General features: G+C 32.8%; 1 protein-coding gene and 1 long non-coding RNA gene across 3 annotated transcripts in view; one reads left to right on the top strand and one right to left on the bottom strand.

Annotated features, from left to right (window-relative positions):
• The window catches only part of LOC123690732 (long-chain fatty acid transport protein 4-like), a 51,582-nt gene that overhangs the window by 22,151 nt on the left and 6,492 nt on the right, over positions 1-22,939 (bottom strand). The window lies entirely within an intron of this gene.
• On the top strand, positions 208-21,227 carry LOC123690733. 2 transcript variants are annotated; one of them, XR_006751330.1, is made up of 6 exons: positions 208-268; positions 531-637; positions 19,493-19,554; positions 19,764-19,934; positions 20,216-20,359; positions 20,758-21,227. It is a non-coding gene; the product is annotated as an uncharacterized LOC123690733 (long non-coding RNA). The 2 variants fall into 2 exon arrangements; XR_006751331.1 differs by lacking the exons at positions 208-268; positions 531-637 and adding an exon at positions 19,394-19,416.

The following is a 22,939-nucleotide window of genomic DNA, read 5'->3' as shown; positions in this document are numbered from 1 at the left end:
GATTTTAATATAATACCTACATATTATTATGTTTCTAAATTATTTTATTATTATTTTAATATATTTTTTAGATTAGATTACGTATTTTAAATATTTCTTATTAATTAAAATATATTTTAATAAAAAAAAATACATGACTGTGAAATTGTCTATTCCCACTTTTTTCGTAATGTTTGCAATTATTATTTTTACTTCCGGTGGGAAAAAAGAATAAAACGCCCCGCGCCCGCGCCAATTCTCTTCCATTAACCTTTCGTCTGTTCGCAGGGTAAGTCGATTTACATTTATTATTAATTATTGGTCTCATATTGTACTTGGAGTGATTAATGATTTGAGTTTAGTTGTCTTTCTTTATACATTTTTCTTACTAACAATTAAATTTATTACTTTAGGTAATTATAAAATATAAAAAGACTTCATTTCAATTCATGACGAATTATTCTTTTGTTTTTTTTCAATGGTTTAATAAAAACAAGTGATGTCTGATATTTAATGCTTTGTTTTTTTAAATATTCATTTATCGTTTTCAGTAAGTACCTAACTTCGAGATTCTACGTGACTTCGTGCCTCAACATGTTCCAAGCATCATCAAGCAACAATGGCGGCAACGCAGCGGCAATGGCGTGCATCGCTACCGGTAAGCTTTACCTATTCAATTTATTAGGTTTAAAGTCAATTAATATACCTACATATATTTTCATAAGGCTCTGTTAGGTAGGTAATCAATCACTTTTATCTTTTTTTTGTGCAAATTGAAATGTTCTGAATAAGTTGATACCTACTTTTAATAATAACAAAGATTTTTTTTATAAAATTGGTACCTATCTAATGTTTAACGTTAATCTTAATACCTACGTAATTACCGTTGTTGTCATGTGTGTCTATTTACCTTATAGGTTACAGAATAAAGTCATTTTCTTTAACATAAAATAGAATAGAAGATAATATTTTAAATATAATAATATGTATAAGTGTAGTAGGTAGGTAATAAGTCGGTAATATATTTTTTCCTAATTTGTTGTACTTAAATCGAAATGCGCGGGAATCGCGAACCGGCAACGTGCGCGACGAGCGGGCGGTCAGTCGCCATATTTTTGTGTGATACCTAGATATTATATTTATTATAAAAATAAATTAGATATTAGGTAATTCATTCAAAATTGTAAATATCCTTAAATAGTAAAAATATTAATTATTATAAATCATGAAATTGTCTCTGATCATTCAAACACATGTTAGGTAAGGTAAGTATATCAATGTTCTGTATTTTAACGTATGTTATAAGGATACATACCTACCTATTTTCTTTTCAATGAAAGCTTTCTGCCAGTGAGTAGTTAAAATTGGTCCAGACGCTTTTTAAATTTGTATGTAATTGAACGTATTATATTTTATTTTATATTTATTTATTTTTAACTTATCTGTGGGTATAGATAAAGTATTGATATTTTCGGTTTAATTTCAATTAATTATTCACATTCTTCACATTATGTAGCGAAGTTAATTTACACTATTATATTAGAAAACTAGCGACCCCGGCTTCGCACGGGTGCAATGGCGGCTGGCCGGTAGGTACCGCCGCAAACGCTATGTCCCGCAATTTTTAAATCTGTTATATTTTCGAAAATATTCACTTAAATCATACGGTGTAAAGGGCCATATAGATCTATATTAAATGAACAATGTATTCAAGGTATTTAATTGGTTAAGGATTAATGCTGTATTAGTTAAAATCGCTTCGAAAATTAACCATTATTTGTCGTAAAAAGTAAATGACAGAAAAAAGTTATTGTGGGTTATCCATAAGAGATAGACATATACATATTATATATAACCATCACGGACTTTTCTATAGACCTTTTCAATGTTTACAATACTTAGTATATTATTTTGATAAAACTCGTAGGGTTCAGCCTGCGTTTGCAATGTAAGCGATTTATTTGCGACATCACATTAGAAACCTCAAAAATAACAGTACTTCTCCACTATTTAATGGATGTTATTATACATATAAACCTTCCTCTTGAATCACTCTTATCTACCTATTAAAAAAAACCGCATCAAAATCCGTTGCGTAGTTCCAAAGATTTAAGCATACAAAGGGACATAAGGAAATAGGGACAGAGAAAGCGACTTTGTTTTATGTATGTATATGTATGTAGTGATAGTGATGTAGGTAGGTACTTACTTTCAACATTAAAGCGAGATTTATAAACCAGGTTTTAGAATTACATAGGAGACGGAAGGACGACTAAGTTGTATCTTAAACCTACTAGAGTCTAGAATTTTACTTGATAGGTAATGAGATTAATTTTAATTTGATATTACAAATATATTATAAGTTATATGTATACCTATACATGATTTAATAATTGCCAATAACAGTATGTAAACTATTTCCATAAAAGAATAACATTCCATCATATTACGTAAGTACATATTTTTGATAGGATTAAAATTAACATGATAAATAATTCTATATATATGTTTGATTATACGAGTATAATATTATACTGAAACGTAGATCGTCGCGAATATTTTTTTTTATAGATTGCGGGGTAAGGTAGAATGACGCCACATTTTCTATTCGTATTTCGTAGCGAGCTTAGTATTTTTTTTAGAGTAGTTTTGACTCCTTTTTCATCTTGAATCTCATTCTCAACCCATATCTAATAGACTTAATATTTTTGTGTTACGAAATTTTAGAAATGAAATAGTGATTTCACTAGGGATACTTTCTTTAACATATTTCATACGGATTTGTATTTTATAATCATAGGTACAATGCATTATTCTTTGTTTGGAACATTTCAATTTGCTTAACAAATTATAAATAAATTGTGCGGCATTATATACATATTATGTTACTTCTGACTTGATAAAATCTCATTCTGTTTTTATTATTATTTTAATCGGTCAAATTATTATTAAAGGGTCAACGCATCAAGCCGATCCCCGGTTTAAGGGTAACAACGCACAATGTGTCGCGATGGCAACATGCGCGGCTGTTTATTCTTCTATTCTAAATAGAGCCGTATTTTCTCAGGAAAATATTGACACTATTTTAGACTTTGGTGACATGTTATACATTCAAGTAAGACCACTTGGAGTTGCGCATAATCATCCTCATTTATATCCTGAAGAATTGCCTTCTGATATACGTGTAGGGACCTATTTGGCTAAAATTAAATCGATGGCAGACAACGATAGTTGGATCGACAACGGACTGTTTCCCACATGTGACAGCGACATAGCCACTTACACTTTACAATTAAAATTAATCCTAAAAAATAAAATATTTCACACTGCACACAACGACTCCACACATAGCTACCTTTTCACCGGCGCTAATAATACGATATCTTTTTGGAGGTCAAATAATACATATTTTATCTTTAATAGCCATAAAGTAGACGCGAATAATAAATACGTCCATAACTCGCATTCGGTAGGAGCCGCACGTCTCTTTCAATGCAATAATTTAGATACTCTTGCAAAGTTTTTGTTTTGGAATCCGGCGTTTGGTAGTCAATATCAAATTCATAAAATTATTTTAAATCATTTTCATAGTGTAAATATTATTAATGAATTAGTTAGTGTAGACAACCAATTAGTTAATGTAGACGACCAATTAGTTATTGTAGACGACCCTAAATTGTCTAATTTAAAACCGATAGTTTTAGTTAATAAAGGTATACCCCCAAAATATGACCCTAAATTAAATTCCCTAAAACCAAAAGTTTTAATTCAAAATATTCGCGACCCTAAATTAACAACACTGACACCCGTTGTCTGCATAACAAAATTACCCGACGTTAGGATTGTAGGTAAAAAACGCGGTAGACCGGCTAAATATAATAAATCTAAAGCACACAAACAAAACAATATAAACGTAGATTCAGATAGTTCATCAGTAAATTCAGTAGAAGTAGGACGTAAGAGGGGACGACCAGGTAGGCGATCTATAGATGCAAATTCTCATTTAAAAGCGGTCACAAAATATAATGAAAAACATCCCGAAGTTCATAGGCAGGCCAGTCAAAAGTTTAGTCAAAGTAATCCAGAAGTTAATAGGCAAGCCGTTCAAAGATATACACAATCTAATCCGGAGGTTAATAGTCAAGCAGTAGATAGGTACAATCAAGTTAATCGAAATCTAGACGTTGAATTACGGAATTCAAACAATTTAATAGGTACAAAGAGTGGCGACGGCTTAACTGTCGTCAAATTGTATAGTTTTAAAAACATTTCATTATTAGATAGGGAAGCGTTTTTGTGTAGGCACTGTAATGCTAGATTGTTCTTTGAGGAAAAGAATCGTATCAAGTGGTGCTGTGGGGCTGGCGCTTATAACGTTCAAAATTTCCCGCCTTTAAATGAACCATTTTATAGCTTTCCTTCTTTTTTGCATAAACCTAGGGCTTATAATAATTTATTTGCTTTTAGTGCTTTAGGCGTTACACACGGATTTCAACATCCGACAACGGGGGTATCATTTTTAAAAATTCAAGGGAGGGTTTATCACAGAGTTTTCGATCTTGCGTACTCAGAAACTACTAACCCGGCTGGACTTTACATCTATGATAACAGTGAGCGAGAGAGCCTCGCTACAAATTTAAATTTAGATTTAACTGTCATTCGATCGATTACAAATTTCTTGTATAATCACAACCCTTATATAGAGTGTTTCAAGCGGCTGAGCCAAGAACCATCCGACCACGCACACCTCATTTTTGAGCACACCACACGACGCACACATGGCAACATTCTCGGTGATATGCCTTTAGGCAACGAGATTGCTGCCATTATAAGCAATGAGCAGGAGCGTTACATTCCTCGCGCCATTGCAATCTGGAAAATTGGAGACAAAAAGCCTCACACAGTAGATATAATGCACCCCCTATATGAAACTTTTCAATATCCATTATTGTATCCGCACGGTAACCCTGGATGGTTTCCTAACAAAACGGACAATAATGGAGCAAAACTAACCCAGAACAAATATGTAAGATGTCTCCTTCTGAGCGAACCCCGTTTTAACGATTTTAATCGTTTGTCTGAAGAGTGGTTAGTTGATATGCAATGTAGAATTTTAGAAGAAAGACTTCGTTACCTGTATAACATCCAAAAAGGTAACACGGATAATGCTCTCCGTTCCGCTCCATTAAGAGAAGTAGAGTCAGTTTTACAGCAGATAAGTGTAGATGAGACTATTCGAGGAGAGGGTGGGGTAGTGCCTGGTAGAGTCTACTTGCCAAGTAGTTACACGGGGGGGCCTAGATATATGAAGCAAAAGTATATGGATGCTATGGCAGTAGTTAACAGATTAGGATTGCCATCTTTTCTTTTAACTTTAACTTGCAATCCCAAATGGCCTGAAATACAAAATTCAACAACAGGTCATCATAATACGCCTTCAATTTGTGCTAGAGTTTTTAACATCAAATTACAGCAACTTTTGAGGGATCTTCGCACAGGGGTTTGGTTTGGTAAAATTGTTTATATTTTATATGTAATAGAGTTCCAAAAACGGGGATTACCACACGCTCATATCTGTTTTGCAGTCGAGGGTGGTGGCCCCGTTCACGGTACTGATGTGGATAAATTTATTAGAGCGGATATTCCTGACGCTTCAGAAGTTGATGGAAAATTAAGAAAAGCTGTTTTAGATTACATGGTACATGGTCCATGCGGTCCGCCGCATAGGACAGATTTAAAATGTTGGGATAGTGAAAAAAAAAAATGTACAAGCTATTTCCCAAAACCAGAGACAGAAGTCACATATTGTAATGATAAAGGGTTTATTAACTTAAAGCGTAACAGTAAAAATACAGCCACCATTAAATACAGAGGGAGGGATGTTGAAATTAGTGATTTGTGGATAGTACCATACAACGCTGCACTTCTTCTTAGATACGATTGCCATTTAAATTTAGAATCAGTTTCCACTCGAACAGTCGTTAAATATCTCTTTAAATATATGACTAAAGGTCCAGACGAGGCTCGAGTCGCTATTGTTCCAGAAGAACTAAAAAATAACGAAATAGAACAGTACGTCACAAAACGATACATCGGTTCTGGTGAGGCTGCATGGAGAGTTTTTGAGTTTGACGTTACGGGACGTGAGCCCACTGTAAAGATGTTAGATGTTCATTTAGAAAATCATCAGTCTATTTTTTTTAAGGCGGGAAATGAATCGCGTGCTGTTCAAAATTCAAATTCGGATCTCATCACGTATTTTAATCGTCCCCTCGGTGAAGAATTTGATAGGTTAACATATTTAGATTTTTACGAGAGGTACATAGTTCATTCCAGCCGCCCCTCAACAAAAAATACAATTATTTACGAAATGAATAACGGAAAATTTTTGACAAAAAGACAGAGGGGAGAAATAGTGACGCGTTTATTTTGGGTCGCGCCCAACAGAGGTGAACAATTTTATTTAAGATTACTGTTAGCTTCACACCCCTGTCGTAGTTACAGGGATCTTTATAACTTGGGTGGTCCAAATTGTAACACATTCCAGGAGGCCGCTAAAGCCGTTGGTATCGCTAACGATGAAGCCGAATACGAGATAGCTATGCAGGAAGCTTCATGTTTTTTGACCGGACCACGCCTGCGTAACTTTTTCGTATTATTGGCTGTTAACGGGGTAGCAGTAGCGACACTGTGGGAAAAATTTAAAAATGAGCTAGCTGAAGACATACTTAACCGCGTAAATAACGATCCGGATAGAGCGTACACCCAGGCCTTGGTTCAAATTGACCGTCTATTGCGAAAACATGGTTCGTGTTTGTTAGAGCAAGGTTTGCCTGACGCGCACGATGACACCACCGAACTAGGTCGTGAGAAGGCTCTACACGATGCAGACGGATTACGCGAATTTGTGGATGTTTGGACGCCCAAGCTGTCTCATGACCAGCGGCAAGTGTTCGAATATGTGCAAAATTTGCTCACTGATCACGGTTTTCGCAATAGTAACGAAAGTGCTATTTATATAGACGGTCCGGCAGGCACTGGTAAAACGTTGCTATTAAATACGATAGCAGCGTACGTGAGGGGCGTACTCAACGGTGTAGTTTTGTGCACAGCGAGTTCAGGTATTGCCGCGCAGAACTATGACGGCGGTATGACTGCGCACAGTATGTTTAAGTATCCGTTAAGCGCTATTGACGATTTAGGCTATTGGTATGTTACAAACGGAACCCAGAGAGCTGAACTTATACTACACTCCGATTTAATTATTTACGACGAAGCGCCGATGGTACACAAGTACCTCATTCATTTGTTAGATAGGTCTTTGCAAGACTTGACAAAGTCTAATAAAAGTTTTGGGGGAAAGGTTATCATTTTTGCTGGAGATTTTCGTCAGATTCCGCCCGTAGTTACCAACGCCAAGTGTCATTCAGATATATTTAATGCGTCAGTAAAATCATCGCCCTTATGGCAGAGTTTAAAGACGTTTTCACTAACTACACCTCAGAGGTGTAGTGAAGATAGTGTTTTTTCAGATTTTTTACTTCAAATAGGTTCAAATAATTTGCCTTTACATTCGGTAAAGGTCGGTAGATCTTGTCAAAATTTAATAGACCTTTCACTTTTATCATTTACTACTGATTTAAATGAGTTAATTAATTTTGTTTTTTCGGATTTCCTTTTAGAAAACGAGCCAGAAGTTTGTATAGGTAGGGCCATTCTTTCCACTCACAATTCAAATATTAGAGAAATAAATAGGACTGTATTAGACCGTTTGCCAGGCGACCTTTTACATTTCTATTCAGTAGATAAAACGGCTACGGATGACACTGACGAATTGTATTTAGGCGTAGACGTGTTGAATAGTATGCACCCTAAAGGTATACCAGAACACGATCTCACTTTAAAAGTAGGATGTATTTGTATAATAATTCGTAACCTTAGTTTTTCAGATCATTTAGTTAATGGTACTAAAGTTATAATCGTAGCGACTTCACCTCGATTGATAACAGTTCGCAAACCGGGAATAGCCGAATTGTTTTTTATACCGCGAATCATGTTTAAAGCCCCCATTGATCATAATAGTCCAATAGAAATGTGTCGATTGCAATTTCCCCTTCAGGTGTGTTATGCAATGACGATTCACAAGAGTCAAGGCCAAACCATTAATAAGGTTGGCATAGATTTAAGATCGGACGTCTTTAGTCACGGACAGTTGTACGTGGCATTAGGTCGCGTACGGGATAGGAACGATTTAATGCTTCTTGTACATAGGGAAAAATTAATCGACGGTAAACCTTACGTGAATAACGTCGTCATTCCACAGTTACTTTAGGGATTTCCCACCATGCATTACACTATTCATTTTGCTTGGTAGATTGACGAGTTACACTTGCAAGCATTACACACTCGGCTTCCTGGAATGAAATTGTTCACCTCCGTTCTATATCAGAAATCAATTATTAAAATTAAATCATGTTGCCAACGTTTACATTGTGCGTATTTTTTTATGAACTCTTATCATCATGACGCTAACATTTAAAAACGAATTGATTCTACGTTAAAGTTGAAACACTGTGTAACAAATTATTTGTATTAAAGTAAAATGCGAGAGCGAATGTATAAGTTTGTTATTGGTTTTAAGGTTGTATGCGCATTGTCGAGTATTTATATGTCAGTGGCGGTGACAGTAATTTATAAAATTGACTGAACTTTTCTTATATTTAATAATGCCATGGATATGTAAGTCATAGCAGTTGCTTGGTTCATAGGAATTTAAATGGATTTGATTGGACCTTATCGGCTCGGTGACAGGTGGAAATGCGTGTCGAGAGTCCTCTGCAAGGCGGTAGGTCGTGAGTTCCGGAGCCGGCGGCCGGCCGTGGGAGGCGCAGGAGCGACTCTGTCGCAGAGGTGAGTGCGGTGCCCTAAGTCGCTTTGCATTGGCGCTGCATCGCGCCTGCAGTGATGGCGGTGACTAGATGTAGACAGTGTCGAAACAATAGAATATTACGATTGATAATGCGGGGCGTTTCTCTCAAATTGTATGTATTAATATTTATATTACATCTCATATAATATGTCATAATTGTGCTAACCTAACCAAAATATTTGCGTATTTGAAAAAAAATGGACAGATCACGGATACACAAAATAAAAACAATTTTATGTTCCTATAAATAATTGTTATTTATTCTAAGTATCAAATTTGATAAATGTTGAGTGAATTTTATCACTCTCATGTAAACAAAATTTAAATGGATATGTTTATTAATATTATTTTATTAATATACCGTGAAATATTCACAAAACGAAAAATGTCATTTACTTTAAAAGTCAAAGCAGTATCACGAAAGGTCGGGAACCTTCAGAGGCTGGGAAATGTTACCCAGGAATTTTTTTCTCTTTTTCATATAAATCGCATTTTACTTTTCCAAAAAGCTGGTACACCTCAGTAAAATGAGCATTCTTTCGATTTCTTTTGCTGCAAAGATTTCGTAGTGGGATTATGTTGTAGGCAATAAAAAGACAAAAAAAGCAAAACAGAATATTGTTCATTGACAATTAAATAAAAATAATCATATTTTTACATTTAAGTTGTGCTTAAAATTCAGTGATTTAACTTTATTTACCATGGTTATTTCCGAGATACCAAATTAGTTTATTTTTCCGAAATTAACCGAATAGAAATAATATTTATTAACCTTAGATTACAAAATAAAAGACAGATGGAGCGTTGCCGAACTAATTCGAATAATTTATCGTCATTTTCAATAAACTGTACACTGTACGTACACGGTGCTTCTGTGTGCGTGTAATGTTGCCAGATATTGAAAAATTTCCCAAATTTTTCCCCGACTACGGAAAAAAGAGGATTATGTTTTTCGAGTGTATGTATAATATTTCTTTGACACGCCCGCAGTATAAACCGTTGGACCGATTTTGAGTTGTGAGGTTTCATTGCAATCATCTGAATTATTATGTTAGTGGCGGTAGTGACGTAGGCTATATACATAAATGAGAAGTCAAGTTTTAATTTTTATTTAAATTCTTTTATTACATAAAGTACCTGCCTATAAAGTTATATATGGACAAAATAATTGTATTCAATTTTTTATTAAATAAATTACATAAAAAAAGTTTCAATATTAACTATAATAATTATATTATTTTTTATTTTTCATAATATATGAATACGAATAGCGGTAGTTTTTAGTCGAGAATACGGGACATTTTATTTTCATCATATCCATCATTGAATCGCTTTTAAGCTTTGTAAAAGTAACAAAATAATGTATTATGCTTATTAAAATAATCTTATAATTATCATGAACCTTTAGTGCACTATACAAATAATAATCACATTCACGATCGAAAAATCCAACAGCATTACCCTGAAGATCTTTTAACCATTTTACCGTTTTACCAATAAAAATGGCAAATTCATTTTCAAAATACTGGCAACATACGTTGAAGTTTTGTATTCCTTCATATCTGTAAAATTATTATTCGTATTAAATAAATAAATCAGCCAAATAATCTACAGAAAACCTGTGAAACGATGTTTTATCTTTTTTTTTGTTTTCGGGAACAAATTTTACACCGTTTTATTATCACAAGACGGCATTTTTATACTAAAATTGCAAACCCTTTTTGACGTATTGCATGACACTATATGCGCTATAGCACTGGTGCAGCGACGTATTTGTTTTTGATTTCGTATTTTCTTTGACAAGGGTGACGGGCGGTTGTCATGCTCCATCTGTACTTTATTTTGTAATCTAAGTTATTAACTATCAAATTATGTGGTAATATAAAATGTGCTAACCCTAAGCTTCTTTTGATGCTGAGCAATGTTGTAAAATATAGATCGCTACATTATTAGGTAATTTTGCCCACCACTGTAACTTTTGTTTAAAACAACCTTCAGTGGTAATTATAATATTTCAAACGTTATTTAATAACATATTATGAGTAAAAGTAACCTGTGTTTTCGCCATCATGCACAAACTATCAACTTGAATTTTCACCCTTTTTTTTTCCGCGAAATGACACATGATATTCAATGAGTTACAACAAGTTGCTGATTTAAATTAGCGACACACACAATAGGCAGTGTTGACAAACAAATTAACCAACTATTTTACACCAAATACTTTGAATGTTGCCAAAGTATGAAGGTATTTTAGCAATTTAAAAATTTGCATGAAGTGTTCTTCAAAGCAAAGCTGATGACCCATTGTACGCCAATGATCAAATTTTCATTACCCAACCACTATATTAATTTACCTATGAATATTTTTTTAGTATTATTATTTATCAAAATACAATCTCGATGCCATAAAGCATTGGTAGCACATCTCGTCTCTCTTTGCTTGAAGTGTTCTTCAAAGCAAAGCTGATGACCCATTGTACGCCAATCATCACATTTTCAGTACCCAACCATTTTATTAATTTATCTATGAATATTTTATTAGTATTAATTTATTATTTATCAAAATACAAACTCGATGCCATAAAGCATTGGTAGCACATCTTGTCTCTCTTTGCTTGAAGTGTTCTTCAAAGCAAAGCTGATGACCCATTGTACGCCAATCATCACATTTTCAGTACCCAATCACTTTATTAATTTATCTATGAATATTTTATTAGTATTAATTTATTATTTATCAAAATACAAACTCGATGCCATAAAGCATTGGTAGCACATCTTGTCTCTCTTTGCTTGAAGTGTTCTTCAAAGCAAAGCTGATGACCCATGATTGTACGCCAATCATCACATTTTCAGTACCCAACCACTATATTAATTTACCTATGAATATTTTTTTTAGTATTAATTTATTATTTATCAAAATACAAACTCGATACCATAAAGCATTGGTAGCACATCTTGTCTCTCTTTGCTTGAAGTGTTCTTCAAAGCAAAGCTGATGACCCATTGTACGCCAATCATCGCATTTTCAGTACCCAATCACTTTATTAATTTATCTATGAATATTTTATTAGTATTAATTTATTATTTATCAAAATACAAACTCGATGCCATAAAGCATTGGTAGCACATCTTGTCTCTCTTTGCTTGAAGTGTTCTTCAAAGCAAAGCTGATGACCCATTGTACGCCAATCATCACATTTTCAGTACCCAACCACTATATTAATTTACCTATGAATATTTTTTTTAGTATTAATTTATTATTTATCAAAATACAAACTCGATACCATAAAGCATTGGTAGTACATCTTGTCTCTCTTTGCTTGAAGTGTTCTTCAAAGCAAAGCTGATGACCCATTGTACGCCAATCATCGCATTTTCAGTACCCAATCACTTTATTAATTTATCTATGGGAGACATGCATAGAGTTTATATATATCATATTGTGTACAGGCCGGCGCATTCTTTTTCATAATCAGAGCGCATTCTAAATTTCAATTTCAACATTAGAATTCTGATTGGTTTTGTTTTTGGTCGATTTTTGTATAAATACGTGATAAATACGAATATTGTGTGCATAATAAAATTATTACGATCCGAATAGTCTTTGAGTTCACAACCCCTCTATAGTTGGTGACCTCCGACGGAGCAAAAAGAAAACATGGAAGAAAAAGACTAACTACATCATGAAGAAAAGCACTGCGAGCTGGCCCCCGTCTACATCCAGTCCAGGTTGCTACCATCTTTTACAGAGACTGCCTACCGAACCAAGCACATCTACAAAATGAATTAAACAAGTATCTACATAACAAAAAGAAGAATGACAAAACGCCTATCGAATGGACTACTGCAGCAATTGAAGCTTTTGAGAAATGCCGACAAAGCATCACAGAAGCGACAACATTATGTTTTCCCATTCCTGGCTGCTCCCTTGCCATCATGACTGACGCCTCGGATCATAGTCTCGGCGCTGTACTTCAACAAAAGATTGATGGAAACCGCTAGCCTTTTTCTCTAAAGCAATGAATGCTACGCAATGTCGCTACAGCGTGTATTTTCGCGAATTATTAGCAATATACGCGGCTGTATTACATAAGTCAATTCTGTTCGAGTATCAAGTACATCAAAGGAGAAGAGAACACAGTCGCCGACGCGTTGTCACGCATCGAAGAGATCCAATGCCCTAATGTAATCGACTACAAGCAGTTAGCCATCGACCAAAGTAACGACGAAGAGCTCAGAAAGTTAAAAACTCAAACAAATTTAACATTCGGTGAAGTCACGCTACCCGGACTCGATCGACCAATCACGTGCGAGCTATCAAGCGCATCGCCCCGTCCCTTTCTACCGAAGGCATACCGTTATATGGCATTTAACGCTCAACACGGACTATGCCACCCTGGTATTAGAGCTACTCGGAAACTAATAACATCGAAGTTTTTCTGGCCAGCTATGAATAAAGACGCTACGTTATGGGCCAAGTCTTGTATCAGCTGTCAACGAGCAAAAGTTCACCGGCACGTCGTCACTCCTTTAGCAGAGTTCCCGCCTTCGCAACGCTTCGAACACATACACATAGATATAGTCGGTCCACTACGACTCTCAAGAGATTACCGATACTGTGTTACCATCATTGATCGTCTTACAAAATGGCCTGAAGCAGTTCCAATTCAAGAAATAACTGCCGAAGTCGTCGCGAAAGCATTGTACGAGAACTGGATTGCACGCTTCGGCTGCCCGCTACGCATATCTACCGATCAAGGTCGACAATTTGAATCTGCTTTATTTAAGGCACTCATGAAAAGATTTGGGGTTACAAGAATACGCACGACGGCATTTCATCCTCAAGCAAATGGGCAAATCGAACGATGGCATCGCACTATGAAAGCCGCGCTCATAGCTCGCGGCAGTACTTGTCAATGGACAGACGAACTACCGACAGTACTGCTGGGTTTACGCACAGCTATAAGAGAAGATAACAACTTGAGTCCAGCTATGATGACCTACGGCACTACACTGCGCATGCCCTCCGATTTCTTCGTGCCTACACGGACGGGTATTGAAGACGCTGACTACGTGAAACGCCTGACAGAAACTATGGCTATACTCACACCGACTAAACGATCCCCCGCAAATCGAGCAACATTTATTTACAAGGATTTGTCTACGTGTACTCATGTATTCATACGGAACGATACAGTTCGAGCACCATACCACTCCGCCGTATGACGGCCCTTATGAAGTGCTGAAGCGCTACGACAAGTACTACCAAATACAGTTACCACTTCGGACTACAGTAGTATCAATTGACAGACTCAAGCCTGCATACATATTAAACGAAGAGGTTGAAGGTATGGCAAGCACAGCAGTAGCATCTACACCTACACCTACGAGTGCTACGTCGTCAGTGCCTGCTACAGACTACAACACGGACAAGGCACGTCCCTACACTACAAGAAGTGGACGCGTTGTCAAGAAAAATGTTCGCTTCGCTTGAGGGGGGACACTATGGGAGACATGCATAGAGTTTATATATATCATATTGTGTACAGGCCGGCGCATTCTTTTTCATAATCAGAGCGCATTCTAAATTTCAATTTCAACATTACAATTCTGATTGGTTTTGTTTTTGGTCGATTTTTGTATAAATACGGATATTGTGTGCAAAATAAAATTATTACGATCCGAATAGTCTTTGAGTTCACAACCCCTCTACATATCTATGAATATTTTATTAGTATTATTATTTATCAAAATACAAACTCGTTGCCATAAAGCATTGGTAGCACATCTCGTCTCTCTTTGCTTGAAGTGTTCTTCAAAGCAAAGCTGATGACCCATTGTACGCCAATCATCACATTTTCAGTACCCAACCACTTTATTAATTTATCTATGAATATTTTATTACTATTAATTTATTATTTATCTACTGAATGAACTATATACTGAAGCCCTATGCTTCTCGAGGAGATAAAGGAACAATCATCAACATTATTTTATTATAAGTATCGAAATATAAATTCAGCACCATAAAACATTAGGAGTACATCTTGTCTCCTCTTTTCTATTCAAAGCAAAGCTTATGATTGGGTATAATAATATACAACATTTTCAGTACTTAAATTGTAAATTATACCCGAATCCTCATAAATTGAAACTTTGATAACAGATTATGTATTATAATAATCACACCTGCGCAAAAAGCATGCATATGCATTTACGAGTATTTTATGTAAAAAATATTGTAACAAGAATATGGTTATTCATCACATCGAATAAATTCAAGCATTTGTTACTAACGTAAATAATATAAAGGGTGGCAGTTTCACTTCTTAGATTATTTCGTATGCCTTTAATTTGCATAAATTAAAATATATTTTTAATTATTCTATTTAAAACAGCAAATTGTTTAATAGCTACCAAAAAAAATACATAAAAAATATCAGAAAAAAAGAAATATACAAAAAAAACACAAAAAAACACAAAAAGAACAAAAACAAAAAAAAATATCAGAAAAAAAGAAATATACAAAAAAGACAAAAAAAACACACACACAAAAAAGAACAAAAACAAAAAAAAATAACAAAAAAAAAAACGAAAAAATAATAATGATAGAACATCAAGAATATATTTGCCGCATCAACGAAACAAGAAACAAATACTGGAATTACATACGTTATCTAATTAAAATAGCCATTTTACTATTATAGAAAGCAATGAAAACATTGGTCAGACGCAATAGCCAAACAAACATGAGTGACATGATGACTTTTTCTCACTCCAAAAATGTCTCGAAGCTGACAAAAGAAATTTTCTGTTCACCAAAGGAAACGTCGTAAGTGGACAAAATCCTTGATAAAAGCCATTGTAATCAAAACATAAGAAAATTGACTATCACAGTGAAAGTTCAAGGTAAATATAATATATGTAATTAAAAAAAATGACATTATGATCCAGTTACCGTCGTATGTGAGGTCACAAAGTTTTGGAACTAAACTGAAGTGCAAATTATAACCGAACGAACATGAAACTAAAATCCTAATATTAACGACATCAAATACAACACTGAAGGCTATGCTTTTATGATTGATTTGTATGATAATATTTTCTGAAACGACATCCAAACAAGAACATGAATTCTATCCGGTTGCTGATCGCACTCGCTGGGCTTCCCAAAAGGGTCTCACCCGGTGGGGTTGATCGCACGGATCCTGCAAGCGAGTGGAGTTAATGAATTTTAATTTACATAAAAATACTTAACTGTATTCAGTATTGAAGTATGGTGGAATAGTTCGATATATTATATGTGAATAGCGTATAATTAGTAATTCCAGTATTTTGAAACACCTCAATCAAGCCAGATCAAGATTTATTTTATAATTAAGTAAAAAAAAATGTATTCGTATTAATTTATTCTTTTATCTCGTTTTAAATGGAACTAAAGTTTAAAACATATGTTGGTTGTCGATTATTATGTACTTATGAAAAAAAAAATATTAACATACACGTTACGTTGTCAACAGTTATTTTACAATAAATTAAAGTTATAATATTGTAATTCGTATTGCAAAAATAAAAACTTTCTTCCTTACTTTTACTCTGCCTTCTCTTCTTCGAGAGAAACTTTATTGAATTAAAGTATCAGGCAACTCTTCTATTTTTTCGCTATACCTTCTTATGTAACTCGCCCTTTTCGTTTCGTGTTAATTAATTACACCACTGTGCCTATTCTTCTTTCTCTTCTTTATATCTTCTCTAAATTCTTCTTAATACGTTATAGTTTATACTATATGTAATTTAAAAAAAGTCAACGTTAACCTGTAATATTAAGAACTCATTGTATATAAAGTACATACTATCATTATGTAAAATACATTTTATCTTAATGTACCTAATGTTGGAATACAGCTGGTCGACTGGTTATTTATTTTGTAATTTGAAACATTTCATTGCTTGCTTGCTTAAAATAATTAAAGTGACTATGTAGTAAGTACGGTTATCGTACAAACTCCAAACCTAAATCGAGAACTGAAGAATTGTTATACTAACTACAATCAATTGCTTTTTTCACATGCATATATAATATATCTATAAAATATATTTTTTGTTTTTACTAGATACATAAGTAGAACATTTATGTTTACGTATCACCTATAAGTTTTTGTTATTTACAATATTTTAGTAAGACAATGTAAAATGTATGAAATACTCTAAGAGTTGAAAACATCTTTTGTTAGTATGATAACCATATTCTTGAATATTTTCCAAGGCAAAAAAAAAACTACATTATCAAAAACAATTAATCAATATCATAATTACTTCGAAAATGCATAGTGTCTTATTGTGATTTTTTTACCAAGGATATCTTTGCCCGAAGATCAATTCATAAGTAAATTTTTAAATTGCAAAAATACCGCAACATTCAAAGTATTTGGTGTAAAATAGGTTCTATGTCTGACAACACTGCCGTATGTGTCGCTAACTTAAATTAGCAACTTGTTGTAACTCGTCGAATATCATGTGTGATTTCGCGGGCAAAAATGGTGAAAATTCAAGTTGATAGTTTGTGCATGATGGCGAAAACACAGGTTACTTTTACTCATAATATGTTATTAAATAACGTTTGAAATATTATAACTACCACTGAAGGTTGTTTTAAACAAAAGTTACAATGGTGGGCAAAATTACCTAATAATGTAGCGATCTATATTTTACAACATTGCTCAGCATCAAAAGAAGCTTAGGGTTAGCACATTTTATATTACCACATAATTTGATAGTTAATAAATATTATTTCTATTCGGTTAATTTCGGAAAAATAAACCTAATTTGGTATCCCGGAAATAACCATGGTAAATAAAGTTAAATCACTGAATTTTAAGCACAACTTAAATGTAAAAATATGATTATTTTTATTTAATTGTCAATGAACGATATTCTGTTTCGCTTTTGTCTTTTTATTGCCTACTTGACATAATCCCACTACGAAATCTTTGCAGCAAAAGAAATCGAAAGAATGCTCATTTTACTGAGATGTACCAGCTTTTAAGAAAAGTAAAATGCGATTTATATGAAAAAGAGAAAAAAAAATGCCTGGGTAACATTTCCCAGCCTCTGAAGGTTCCCGACCTTTCATGATACTGCTTTGACTTTTAAAGTAAACGACACCTTTCGTTTTGTGAATATTTCACGGTATATTAATAAAATAATATTAATAATCATATCCATTTAAATTTTGTTTACATGATAGTGATAAAATTCACTCAACATTTATCAAATTTGATACTTAGAATAAATAACAATTATTTATAGGAACATAAAATTGTTTTTATTTTGTGTATCCGTGATCTGTCCATTTTTTTTCAAATACGCAAATATTTTGGTTAGGTTAGCACAATTATGACATTATATGAGATGTAATATAAATATTAATACATACAACTTGAGAAAAACGCCCCGCATTATCAATCGTAATATTCTATTGTTTCGACACTGTCTACATCTAGCCACCACCATCACTGCAGGCGCGACGCAGTACCAATGCAAAGCGACTTGGGGCACCGCACTCACCTCTGCGCCCGAGCCGCTCCTGCGCCCGCCGCGGCGCGCCGCCGGCCCGGCCACGTCTCGCCGCCGAGCGAGGCCGCTCGCGCGCAGCTCCGCCCGACACCGGCCCGGTACCGTCCGCGGATCCATTCCTTCCGTTGGACTAAAAGCGCCCGCTATCGTCTTTCATGATCCATCGTTATTCTATATTCGAAGGGCTATCATTTCATTTTTATAAATTGCATCACGTCCGACGTATATTTACAGTACAACGCGCTACATCATTACTTCTAATATCGTACTTTTACATTTGCTGAGCGCATTTTACAGTAATATTTAAATATTTTGTCTCGCTATGCTTCAATTTTCTATATAGATCAATCAATTTTGTTTTTTAACATAAACTTACATGCACAACACAAACTATATTTTTGTGTACATAAAATCAATTAAGTTTAGTTTATAGGTATATAGACTAGAGTAAACTAGAGTAAATTAATTTAGATCGTGTAAATTATTGATGTAGAATGTAGATATTTTATTCATACATTTTATTTACGTGTATACCTAAGTATGTATTTTTGATAGAATCATGGTTATATTTATTTAATTTTATTTTATTACACGCATAACGCTTTACTTAAACACGTGTCAATCATAACACACTTTACAATTTTTATTTCTTTTATAGTTAAGTATAATAGTAGTAATTAGTGTATATCGAGTACTTAGACGGTAGTTAGGTAACTCCGCCTGTGTTTGAGGGTGAATAGAATAAATTTTATAAGATTATTTTATTCTACCTCATCGCAGCCAGTCCCAAGCCTGGATAAAGGAGGAGGTGGTAGTTTTGCATTAATACAGAAAGTTTCAGATATAATTTGCTCAGTATGATGTGAAACACTTCGCTGCCAGTCAAAAAAATTGAAAACAGTGTTCCTTTTTGCGGATATTTGTCATAGGTTTATATTATCTTTTATAATCTTCTTATTATCTTTCTAAATTTATGATACAACTTATGTATTTCATATTTTCCAGATCGCAGAAGACGGACAAACAACACAAAATAATAGGTTTAATATGACAACATTAAATCACAAGTTAAGTATATTATATTTGTTTGGCATAATTGCTGTTTGTCTAAAAAGGAGCATTAAAAAAACATAACATCTTGATTAAGTTTAGATAACAAAAGTATGCATGCAAAACTCTCAATAAATTTAAAAAAGTGTATTAAAACGTTTAAAATGATTGCCAGTGATAAAAAATGAGGATAATCAAATATTTTATAAATGTTTTTTTTTTTCAGAAACGCCACAATTGATTCCCAGTAGAAATAGGAAAATATAAAAGACCAGTTTCATCCATAGGAAGAAAGATACTACTTATTTTACCAATAAAAGGACTTGAGGGCAAAATATTTTACATATTAGGTACATATAAAGTTTTGATGAAGAATTTTGATGAGAAAAAATATCAAGTTAAGTACATAATATATTTATTGACCTAATTCCTGTTTGTGAAACATTTAAACTGCATAAATATAATAAATAATAACACATCATGATTAAATTTACATTTTAATCGACTTCGAAATTGGACTTATTCTCTTTTTCGCTTTGTTACATCATAATTTTTCACTGGGAAAACCGATTTTGAGAATTCTTTTTTTTATTTGAAATCTGCCTGCAATGTGGTGGTCCCAATTATTTGAGTTTTGACAAATTGAAGGTTTTCATTAAATGTGGATTTTTTTTTCAGAAATGCCACAAATTACTCTATAACATAAAGACAGTTTCATCAGGAGGAGGAATGACACAACCAATAAAAGGAATAATTGAAGTCAAAATATTGTACATATATAAAACAGGCTTTGTATCAGTACAAAATGGAATCACCAGTTAAGTATGTTAATTATATTTTTGGCCTAATTTTTGTTTATGAAACGATCAAACAAAAGTATTGATAAAAAATGGTTTCCTCAATGCAACCTCTGTTACTATTAGAACAAAATATATTTTTTTTTTATAAATTTATACTATTAACTATATTTGTTGTAAAATACATTAAAATCTTTAATTTCTAAGTATAAAACTCTCGTCACAAACAATAAGTCTTGTAATAAACATCGCTGTTAAAAACCAAAGTTGTGACTTTCAAGAATTCATTATATCTATTCATAAATTGAATTTCAATGTAATCTTTATTATGGACTATTCTTGATTTTTGATTGATACTCATACTCATGCATGTGAAAAAGGATAACAAAAATAGGTACCTATTCATATTTTAAACATTTTCAGCCAGACGCGCCAGGTGCTCAAAGCAGCGTCACTAAGAAGAAACACGTGAAAGCACGAAACAGACCACCATCGTGCTCCGTGGCTTAATCCGCATTGTTACGCTCCTATTGGTCTTAGCAAGATGTTATATAATATGTTTAACCTTTAATATGTTGATCCGACCTGTTTTTATAATATCTATTCAAAATTTTAAGTTTATCCATGCACTACTGTTTACGTCTAGCCCGGGGTAGCATATTTTTTGCTTCGATTATTATTTTGTAAATCGCACCCAAAAAATATTCAAGTGTATTTTCCTACGTTTTTTTTATGTATAGATTTTATTTTAGTTGTATGTTATTCGTTTTTTGTATAAATTTATACCTATAGATTTTCTTTAAAAATGAAAAAATGTATTACTGTTACCATTAGTTGAATAATATAGTTATGTTAATAATATAATCATGTTAATAAAACCTTTTAGTTTCAATTATTGTTGTTTTATTCGCAATTCAAAAATAATAATTATTATTGATTTTATGAAACTATATTTTTATATAATATGTAATTAATCTATGTAGATAGCTGTTTTATTATTGAAAATAAATTGATAAGATAAATTGCTTATCATCTACTACACAAGACAATGTTTAGTACTTATTACCTACTTAAAATTAGCTTTTTCTTATGCCATTTACTTAATGATCTAAGTATGCCATAGAAACACATAGAAATGAACTACTAAAATCATTTTTCACATGTTCGATTCAATAAACACAGTGTATGAAGAACTTAACAAATAATCATTGCAAACCGACAGATGGAACTGATATAAATAACTACATATATATTTTTTTATAATAAACGTAGGTATAACTTCCTAACACCTAATTCAGTAAGTACATAAATTAAAAAAGGCACTATACGAGGATTATAAAATGATAGAATTAAAAAAAAACACTGATGAATGAATAAATGAAAATTTTAAGATTTTAACTAATTAATATTAATGGTCCTAACTACTATTTCAATTGTTGGCTTGCAGCTAAATTACAAAATACCTAAGGGACTAGAAATATTGAGAAAACAACTTCAAATAAAAATCAACAAAGTCAATTTAATGTAACTAGATAAGAAAAAATAACGATAAACTAGCTATTATTTCGAGGTTTTACATAACGAACTACCTACCTAACATTTAATTTTAATATCAGCTACACTCCACAGAGGGACTTGTTTATATAATTCAGTTTTTTGTTAGTTTATAAACAAGACAAGAGGTAATCATTATTTGTAGGTATATGAATATGTTCAATGAAATTAAAACACATTATTTAGGTATCTTATTTTGTATTGTATCTTTTAAAAACACGTTTTGCAAATTTCGAGATCATTTTTTCATTAAATAATTTCAATCTTCTATTTTCATTATTGCTTCTGTTAAAAACAATCGCTTTCTATATTATCGAAGTCGTGCAAAACTGAAAGAGAAAGTGATATTTAAATTTTTTGTATTATAATGTTTAATATATTTAAAGACAAGTAATTTATCGGCTGGGATCTTAGAGACTGGGCTGCTCGAAAACTGAGCATTGATTTATTTATTTTTTCTTATATTTCGCTTTTTTATACTTTTGATTAAATAAAAAAAATAGGGTACTTAATATATGATTAATGAATATCGATCAAATTATGAAGTATGGTGGTGTAAGATTTTTAAACATTATTTTTTCAATTATTTATTCTTCAATAATATATCATAATAACAACATTATAGATTGATGTAAGTAACACAACATAAATATACAGGTATTACATATTATATTTAAGTTAAAAAATGTGTCAGTTTGCTATTTTCTTTTTAGTTGGTACAACTATAGGGATGTAGGTACATACAACAAAACTAAGCTACAAAAATACACAAATTACATCGCCAATTACATTCTGTTGTTGAAACATGGATAATGATTATAATAGAAAAAACAAACAATTTCTTAGCGTTTTTTGTCATAATATACCCTATATAAATATTATATTTTATATTTTTTATGATTATGAAACAATTAATTGCGATTAAGTACTTGTTTGTTTAATTAAGTGTTGTCTTGGACTTTTTTTTCTGACAAAATAAAAATTAGAAATTATATTGCTATAGTCCAAGAGCTGATGATAGCTAGAATAGCTAGAATAATTATAGATAAAA

The sequence above is a fragment of the Colias croceus genome, chromosome 3 (genome assembly GCF_905220415.1).
Source record: "Colias croceus chromosome 3, ilColCroc2.1".
NCBI lineage: Eukaryota > Metazoa > Arthropoda > Insecta > Lepidoptera > Pieridae > Colias > Colias croceus.
This window is presented reverse-complemented; position numbering and strand designations above follow the sequence as displayed.